Source organism: Cupressus sempervirens, chromosome 3 (assembly GCF_028749045.1).
Source record: "Cupressus sempervirens isolate cs-2001-9-10 chromosome 3, ASM2874904v1, whole genome shotgun sequence".
NCBI classification, from domain to species: domain Eukaryota; kingdom Viridiplantae; phylum Streptophyta; class Pinopsida; order Cupressales; family Cupressaceae; genus Cupressus; species Cupressus sempervirens.
Genome location: NC_143120.1, coordinates 377,191,464 through 377,202,182, shown reverse-complemented (window position 1 = coordinate 377,202,182; position 10,719 = coordinate 377,191,464).

The window sequence follows — 10,719 nt, the reverse complement described above, 5'->3', positions numbered from 1 at the left end:
AATATCTAAACTATGAATGCAAATGATACAAAATCAAAATACCATCATAGAGTTAGTCTCCAAGAGAGTAATGCAAATGCTGGAAGCAAAATAGCATTAAGAGGATGCAAAAACAAGAGATATAAATACAAGCCAGGTAGCATGCTTATATAGGCTAGGAAGAGGGAGGAGGTGGCAACACCAACCAATGAGGAGCAACCATCTATCAGACTAAAGATAGAAAAGTATCTTCCCAAGATAGCTAATGGATGCTCACATGTAGGAAGGTGACACCTCACAACCATTCACCTAATAAGACATGCTTTATTAACCTAAGCGAGATTATTAAAAGTGTAGGAAAAACCTAGCAAATTAGGAAAAATAAAAAACTACACTAACACCCCCCCATAAGCGAAGCTTAGGTGGATGTAGAAATGGGTCCCGGCAAGTCAAGCCTGATGAGGTACCCATGTACATAAAATTTCCCCAACAGAGAGAGAAAAGAGACTCCCCAAAGAAAATTAGGACTCCAAGTGAGAGGAAGAGGCCCCCCCAAAAGATGTAGCATCCCGCACCTCCAGCAAAGCTTGCAAATTTTGTCTGGTAGATCCACTTGCATCGAACAAGTTTTCTTCCCTTAGGAAAAAGGACAAGATCCCAAGTGTGGTTCCTCATCAAGGAACTATACTCTTCCTGCATAGCTGTATCCCACTCAAAAATACCAGAAGCCTCATGAAAGGACTGTGGATTTGAGGCAGTAGCAATGAAGATATGTAGAGCATCCTGGAATTGTGAACGAGTCTGCTTGGTGTCTGATGGATCCCCAACCCAATCACCTGCAAACTGCAAGGTCTGTCTAGCCCAAAGTGGACCAAAAGATGGAGAATCTAGAGGAGAATCATCAACCTGTGAATGATGACTAGGAGAGGAAGGAGGTGAGTCCTCTGAATCACTCTCTGCATCAAAAGTGGAGGTAGAAGACTGCTCAAGTGAATCTGACCCATCAGAAGATCTATCATGTATTCCAAGTGACTCCAATGTCAAAGTAGAAGGCAACCCTGTGACCATGCTCTGCTGGTTAAGCTGATGCAAGTAGTGGAAGTTAAGATGGCCAAATTGCTCATGCCATAATCTTCTCACATCATTAGAGTGAGTGAGAAAAATAGTCAAAGGAGGATTAGGAACAAGGTGAGAAAACATATAGAGTCTTGACTGATGATTTTCTCTCCCAACTGCAATTGTAGAATCATTGTGCAACTCACGTATCTCCACTGAATCAGGAGTGAACTCAACCCGCTTGCCTAAACCTGTGTGAGTGATCTGGTGTACCGATAGGAGATTAGTTGACAATGAGGGTACATAAGAAACATCATGGAATGTGCCATCTCCCACATCAACAGACCCTCTCCCACACACCTCAATAGGAGTGTTGTCACCCATCAACATAGAAGGCATAGTACATTGCTCCAAGGATGCAATTTCTTCCTTAGATGAAGCCATGTGGTGTGAAGCACCCGAATCAAGAACCCAAGTGGATGGTGAGGAAGCAACTGCAAAAAGGGCCTTGCCCTTTCCTTTCCCCTTACTGTTTTCTTTTTCTTTGTTAGACCCTTCATTAGAACTTTGTTTGATAGACTCAGGAACACTGATATTATTATTCTCAAGAATGTATGTCAAGTGATCAAGTTGTTTCTGCAAACATTTATGTTCATCATGACCAGGTCTTTTACAATAAGCACATTTGACCTTTTCTTTCTTAGGTTTATCGCCCTTGGAAGATGGTGTATCAATAGTTGCTTTTGAAGAAACTGGCATCTGATCCTTCTTCTCCTCGCTATTCTTTTGTTTCTTGTCCTTACTATTGTTGTTACTACTTTGTCCTTGTTGTTTTTTTGTGCCTTGGTTGGCAGTCAAGGCATGTGACTTAGAGGACTTAAGAATGCCCATCTGGATTAGCTTGTCCTGTTCTCGAGTGAGATTGATAGCAAAATCATCTAAAGATGGCATGGTGAATTGAGTACCAAGTGCACCCTTAGTAGCATAGAAGGTAGAGACAAACACAGAATATTCTGAACTTAGCTTAGAGAGAATACTAAGAATCAGTTGTTCATCTTTCTTTTCAATTCCACATTGTTTTAACTGCAGCCTTAGTGATTTCAATTTGGTGAAGAAATCTTGGATTGTGTTGAAATTGCCTGGACTCAAACTTATTAATTCATTTTCCAACATATGACCCCTCATTGAATCTTGTGTGCCAAATAGTGTCTCTAGCTTTGTCCATACTTCATTTGGTGTATCCAAAGACTCAATGTGAAATAGCAAGTCAGGAGAAACAGACAAACACAATGTTCCATATGCCTCATCACATTTGTTAAACCACTTAGGCTTGTCTTCATCTTTAGTAGGTTCAGTTTCAAGTCCCATAGTTATCCTATTTAATCCAGCTTTCTTTAAGTGAATTGTCATGCGTGATTTCCACTCAAAGTAATTATATGGAGTTAGGATGGGCATATTTTTTTGATCCATGATGAAGAAATGCAGAAAAGAAATGCTAAAAAGAAGAGAACCCAACCACGACAATGCCCCCCGCCACGACAATGCCCCCCCCTCTTTACTCAATCAAAGAACCCCCCCTCAAAGAAATATGATTTGGCACTTTATTTTAGTGCATTTACAACTACCACTAGAAATAATTACTTAGTGTTCTTGATTTCAATGCATTACAAACCCTCATGAAGAGCATATGCTAGAAGTGAAACTTGGGCACAATAATCAAGGAAAAAAATAGCACCAATGTGATCTACTCAAAAAATCATGCACTTTCAAAAAAAGAATCACCTCGATACGAGTTCGTATGAGAAAGTTATGATCCTTCGAAGTTTCCAAAACGAGAACTGTGCACAGTCACGGCTGAGAATCTGCAATTTCTGAAGAATTCATGCATGAAAATCAAAAAACAACTCCACTAGTGGATAGAGCAAAAAAAAAATAGCCAAGTTCATAACAAGAATCATCGAAATCGGAGTCCGTATGAGCAAGAACGAGACATTTGAAAACTGCGTTCAAATCTGCGACTGCCAACGGAGAGGGGTATGGCTGTAGCTTTGCATGCTCGATTCCGCAAAATATACAGCTTGCATGCAAAATCTAAAAGATACCCAGATGGTTTTTCGAGGCTGCGAACAAAACCCAGAAAGCGTTTTTCTTGCTGATGAACAGAAGATGTTGCTATAGTGTAAATCAGACGCCTTTAATAGAAAAAAAGGGCTCCAAAAATCAAAAAACGACCCCAGCAACCAAAATTTGACATGCAAATGCTGGATCAGCTTCTCAAATCCATCAATGGCATGCTGGAACCTGTAAAACTGATTGAAAACTCCAAATATGCAAGTTGGTTGTCAGATTTGAGATTGAAACCCCAGAGAAAAACTGTTTTTGTCAAAACTTTTCTGATTCTCAAGATCATCCAAAGATGCAAGAGAAGAGCATACTTCGTTTTTCAAAAAACTAGAATAAAGTTTATTTGCCCCCCCCGAATCTCTCAAATAAGGAAACTAAAATCTACTCTTGCACATAGAAAAGCTCTGATACCATGTTAGAATCTGAAAAGATTAATAACCCAGAAAACTAGTGCAAAGAGTAAATATCTAAACTATGAATGCAAATGATACAAAATCAAAATAGCATCATAGAGTTAGTCTCCAAGAGAGTAATGCAAATGCTGGAAGGAAAATAGCATTAAGAGGATGCAAAAACAAGAGATATAAATACAAGCCAGGTAGCATGCTTATATAGGCTAGGAAGAGGGAGGAGGTGGCAACACCAACCAATGAGGAGCAACCATCTATCAGACTAAAGATAGAAAAGTATCTTCCCAAGATAGCTAATGGATGCTCACATGTAGGAAGGTGACACCTCACAACCATTCACCTAATAAGACATGCTTTATTAACCTAAGCGAGATTATTAAAAGTGTAGGAAAAACCTAGCAAATTAGGAAAAATAAAAAACTACACTAACACCTTATCCCTCCATTCATGTCTACTTTGAAGATAAAATCTGCTACACTTGATGTTTAATCATTCTCACAAAAAACTTGAAGTGGTGAGAGTCCATTATGACCGTCACTACTAGTGCTTTAAAACTACATTGACTGTAGAATGTTACTTGTCTGCTTTAAGGACCTTTCTTCTAGATCAATGGCCGTTCATTAGAATTTTGGCTCACTGTCGTTATGATGAAAGCATCTTCATGTAGCCTATACTTGCTTTTCGTTATGTGATTTTTCTATGCAATCTACTGCTGTTTTGCAGACAGTCATGCTACTGCTTTGTATGCATACTGTTGATCATCATGAGGTCATCATCACAACTGTTCCTTTTATGCTGCACTGTTCCTTCACTTTTTCACTGTTTGCATCCTCATAATAGTCACTGTTCATCAAAGAATTGCTCCTTTACTTTTGTCCATGGGTCTATTCATCAAAGAAATTTTCACTGTTTTCTCATCACAGTGAAACCACTGAAGATCTTTTTCACAACTAAGCTTCCATCTTTAATGTCTTTCCATCTCTTTATTCACTGTCTTTTGCGTCGATGTACCTCCAAAACTCTTCATGGTGCATATATCTTACTTGACATATTGTAATAGATTCCTCTTCATGAGTTTTCTTAAGCTTTCATTCCCTATGATGACAGACTCAAGGGTTTTAGAACTTTATACTCAACAATGTGCTTTGGATGTGTGGATCATTATGCATTTCATGAGAGTCCCTTTAACTAGCTCAATCCATTATCTTCATATACAAGACTTATCTCACATGCTCTTGGGGGTTTCTTGACTATCATCCCATCATCCTGCATAACTCAGTGTATTCAAGCTTCTGCATGCTTTTAAATGTCTTCGATGCCTTATGCCTTGAGAATATGACTGCCATTCATATACTATTTTCTCATTAATCATCTTCTAATTTTAGGACGTGTAGGAGCCACTATTCATCCATCTACTTGACAACCTTGAAACATTATCTGGCACCATGTTCACAGAATATGATACTCATAAGCTACTCTTAGGTTTATTGAATTTTCATTTTTCTTTACCATACGCCTGTCATATTTATAGACCATCGAGGCTGCCAATGACTATCACTTTTTGACTTTCTTTCACATGATATGTCCATTTGTGTTCACTATAGCTTCATTTATTGCACTTTCTCTTTTCACTAAACTTTGTTTTTTGATCCATGATTTCTGCTTGTAGACTTTAGCATGACAACATCAAATTCTTATATATGCTTCTTAAGTGCAGCCCTCGCCACAAACTACCCAACAACCAATTTTTGTAAGCTCCATAACCTGCCCAACTCTTGCAGTAATCGACAATCAGATAATCTTTCACAACCTCTTTCTGCTAGTGAATATTGCATTATCCTGCTCCAATACCGGTGTCCCATGGTCCAAGCTTTTCCAATAAAGTTTTATTAAAAACACAAATTAGTCCATCACCAAGCTTTGCTATTCTTAGATACAAGACATACCTTATTTACCTTAGAAGCCTTAGTAGCATAGACACATTCTTTGTACCCACCATTCATTCCCCTTACAAATTACCCTTACAAATTACCCATTTGAGTACTTCATGACTACTCTAACTTGCTTGATTGGTATCCTTTTTGTCTTTGAACTGCATTGTGTCATGAAATACTCTGTCTTCTGTCGTTTGCTACTTCTCATCATTCACATGCTGCTTGCTTATGCAAAGAAAATCTCATCAACTGCTCCAAGGCATAAAAATCATATGGAGATGTAAGCTGATACCTGTTACTTTAATCATGCAACTGTTCATCGGTTTATGGTTGTCCTTTCTTACCACTTGCATGATAGGTCTGTGTAATAAAATCTAAAAACCCTCTTTTTCTGTTCAAATAATGCCCCTATTCTTGTTATCAATAGACTTCCATTGTGCCATTTTATAGGGTTTTCAAGAGGTTTTCACAGTGAAAGTTGTTAAGCCTCCATTTGTTTTTTGCTCTAGTATCTGTTCCAAAACTCTCCTTACCATTCTGAAGGCTATCACAAATGCATTTTGTAACAAATATAACCAGATTTTGACCAAAGTGTGGCACTACTGATGAAGATACCGAAATACTGATAAGGTTTCAAAAAGAAACATGCAGACCTGTTCTTTATACATCTTTATACATCAGAGAGAACATGTACTTTCAATCAACAAGCATCCTCAATATTGTCTTTAATACCTTTATCATGATGATCTCCATGCTGGGATTGCTGTTGGAGACCCCTCAGGCATATATGTATGAGCTGTTCCTATATTTCTGGAATGCCTCTTCTTGCATGCAATGTAGTGTGAACTCCATGACAGCTCTCATGAATGCAATGTGTTTCTTGAAAACTCTTTCAACTTCCCCTACATGCTTGGAATATCTTTATGGCTTTATCCTCCTTCAAAATTGGTGCTCTGTAACAATCAAAAGGTCCAAAACTACACTGTGCACCCATTGTCTTGGAGCTGAGTGTTAAAGAGAACAGAAATTTGTTGAGCTCCTTCCAATACAGTGCCGCAAGAGAGCTTTTGCTACCCTAAAACCTTGCAAAACTATCAAGGAAGACTTCCCTCCAAAAGAATGTGATTTTGGAGAACAAGGAAATTCTGAATATTCCTTTTCTATGCAATAAACCTTTTCACAATGATCCCCAAGAAAGAAAATCATACAATCAGCCTAAGACTCAAAATAAAATAATTAAACATTATCACCATATGTTGAAAGACCATTTTGACAAAGTGCCAAATTTGGCTACTAGGTTTTTTTCTGCTTTCTCATCTTTTTCACATCTTTCATGACATGCTAAACAAGGGAATTGTAACATGCCCAAATATTCACTCCTTGTTTCCTTCCATACATCTGTAACTTGAATCCTCTTGAACAATTTCTAATTTATTCCTCTTACTGCACATTCTTCCTGATTTCAAATCTTCCAGTTCCAATATGCTAATAACATCCTGTATGTATATACAAGAGATTTTGAAATGTAACCGAAGCTTTGTAATTCAAACATGCTAAGTAGTTATTTCTTTTTGATGTGTGTGAGACATTGTGTAGGAAGCGTTGGCCTACAACTGTTTCCTGTCTTTGTTGCCATAATTGATGATAATGGCTAGTATACTTATCATTGATATTGATAATGAGCAGGCATTTTATCATACTTCTGCTGTTAGCAGTGTGTTCAACAAGCCATACTCTTTTTTGAAGCTTCATCTATGTACAGCGATCTTAGTGTTGCAATAATACATTTTCTTATCTTTCTTCTGCTGTTATGAGCGCACTATATATATTCATTCTGACCTGTCTTAGTTGTTTAAGTGTTAAATGATTCTTCTCATGAAGGCTGTTTGTTCTCCTCTACCAATGATTTAAATTTTTGGTAGATATCAAATATTATGAGAGGCATTTAGTAATTTGTCTTCTTTCAGATTACCTGTGTTTTTGAGTCCCAGGAAAATCTGACTTGTTTCTCTGATGTAAGAGATGTCTAATTTCTCTACCACTTATCATCTCCAACAAGCAATTTCTTTCCAAATAAATTTAACCAAATTTTGGTAACAATCTTTAGGATGGGAAGTTCTTTTTTATAAAACAATGGATGTCAGATCATGCAGTTTTCTAATGCCATTGCATCATACCAATTTTGATTATGCTTAATCTAAGAAGGATGAGCTGTTATATGAAAGTATGAGGTCAGAAATTCATATATTATGACAACTATAAGGATATAATACTTTTAGTTATTCTAGTTCATTTCTATGCTAATTGTAGACAAAATATCGAACATAAATGCCACTATCACGTACATATACTATACCTCAAACATTTTTCGATGGAATTCCAATATCCAGATGAGAACATATATTCATTCGATGCTTGAAAAAATAGTATTATTGCTTCCTCCAGTGCTTGAAACTTATTTATTCACTTTAATTTGTGTTTGAGGTCTACTCTTGGAATCTTTGTGCTTGTACCTGGTTTAAATTGGTTACTAGTCCTGGTCTGATCATCTAATGAAACAACCCAGCTTTCTATGATTATCTATGCCCTGCCCAAATATATTGCGTTCCTCTCATTTGGGACAAACCTAGGACATACCTGACCAGAGCATCATATGCCTTGTTCAAACTCTATATGAACTGTACCTTGACTGAATGTTGTGTGAATTCATGTCCTAAGTGGCTAAAAGATTATTATGAGCTATACATGATGACTTTATGACTTGGTTGAAGGTGCACAATTTGAGGCAACAAAGGTTCATTCTCATTTTGGTTGCTTCTTATATTCCATGACTTACTTTTAAAATTCCTCAGTCATATGCGATTCCAATTAGTTAACTGACATGTCCAAGAATTTATGACTAAACTTGACCTAGATAATTGATAGTTCCAGCAATGCAACTCAACTGCCTAATTCAATTAGGTAACTTCCAACTTAAGTTACTACTTCGCTGGAAGACACTCATGCAATGCTACAGATTAAAGGAGTGGACCACATGTTTCATCAATATCAAAAGGTGGCATTATAAATGTTGTCGACCATTCTGCCTCACTTATGTAGGCAATCGATTTTTTTTTAATGCATGGACTGAACAAAACAGTTGAAAAAAGAGAAGAATTGCATAAACCGCTCAATTATGTTAAATATCAATTCCAAAAGTTGAGCCACTTCAAGAGGACTACTTGCTAAAGTGATAGTAGGAGAATAGAATTTGCAGATATGATGGTGAATACCAAACCCCTAATTCCAATATATAGCTAATTACACTAGAGCACAAACCATATCACAATTAGGCCATGTACTTTAACCTATGTTTCAAGAAATGCAAAATGAGAAAGCAAACAACAATGAGAACATGATGAGAAACACGATTTTTATAGCTTGTTTAAAAAAAAATGCACAATTATGTGTGTGTGTGTGTGTGCATCTCTATATGTATCTATATATATCCATTCTAAAATTTGATACACAGAGACACACACACACACAGACCAAATTTTCGATTCATTTTTAAATTTATATTTTTATATGTATTTTTGAAACAAACCTAACCACTCAGGTGAAACACTTTTGACCTGGAGCTATGAACTAGTAGGGCCATAATCCTTTTTACACAATTGAGGCCCCAAACTGCGAGAATATTGGAGTTTGAACTTGGGTGGAGATAATACCAACACCACCACTTAACCAACACATATTTTAATTTCAATTAATTTATATGAAAATAAGTTTTTTGAAAAAAATGAAAAACAATTTCAAATATAATTTTCATTTATAAAATAATTGTCTCAATACTAGATATGATTTTTAAAAATAATATTAATATAAAGTCTAATATCAAACTTCAACTTGTAGTTTTAACTAGAGAAACTAATTTAAAAATTAAAATCTAGCGGCAGCAAATCTGAGCAAATAAATAATAGTGTCTTAGCCATTAGGCTTAATGTTAACTAGATATTGATGCTGTTAATTTGAGGAAAAAATAAACCCAAGAAATAGGCTTGAAATGCTGGTTGAATGATTTTATTAGAAACAACTACTCTGAAACTAGAAACCCATTTCAGGCATTGGAATGCGAAACAGGACTCACCTATGTCGTTTCTGGTAACCACAACTTTAACTCGTAGTAAATGTAGAAGTTACTGAGATAATTTCTAGGCACACGGATGAATCTCTCAAAGCAATAGTTTTAACTTTGACATCCTTCATCTTTTAAAATCACTCCCGTTCTATTTTACTTTAGTGTTTCTTATGCTATGTTGAGTTTCAGTTTGTTGAATTCGTTTTTTTTCACAAGAACTGTGAAGTTTGTCTGTTATTTTAAGTGGGCAAGTCAAACATGAAAAATATGGAAATGCCAAGGGAACATGAAATTATTGGGATTGATTTCTTATCTTGTTCATAATTGTGGCTACTATGTTCTTGTATAAGAAGTTGTTTAAAAATCTGTACATATAAATCAATTTATAGGAACCTTGAATACTCCAATCAGCTTTATGAAGCTGTTCAAAGGTGTTTTTTCAGTTCTTGTTTATGGAGTTCCTACAAGAAAATCCCACTAGACATTCTTTAGATAAATACCCTTTAAAAATATATTCATGAAAAAGGAAGGCTTTGCATGTGCCTGGTATTGAAAAACACAATTGTTTATGACAATAGTGTTAAATGTAACTCTAGAAGTAATAATATAGAATATTATTGATAGGTAGTGGTGTGCTCATGTATTAGTAGAAACTTCAAAGACCTACTTATGCTAACCAAAACAGAGGATATGAGAAAATTAGATCTAAGTCAGGATGTTCTAATGCAATACTAACATCCTATATATCAAACTCTACATGGAAATGAAAATGGCTGAAAATGCTAAGAAATAGCAGCAAGAGGTATAACATGGCCTAGGAGTCCTACCCTTCCTATCAACGCGCTATAAATGTTAGTCAGCATAAAACTTGCAACTAGACACTTCACTATAATTATGGTGTACATATACTACATTTGCAAAAAGTTAAAGGTCTACCTTGAATGGAATAACTAGTACTATCTTTAAATATATGGTATCACCTGATGCAAGCAACGAAATGACCACCTTCCCAGAAATTGCTTAATGTATATCAGCACTCAATGCTTTGAACATTACATTTTTTTTGATGGTGATAATATTATGTTTTATTAATATC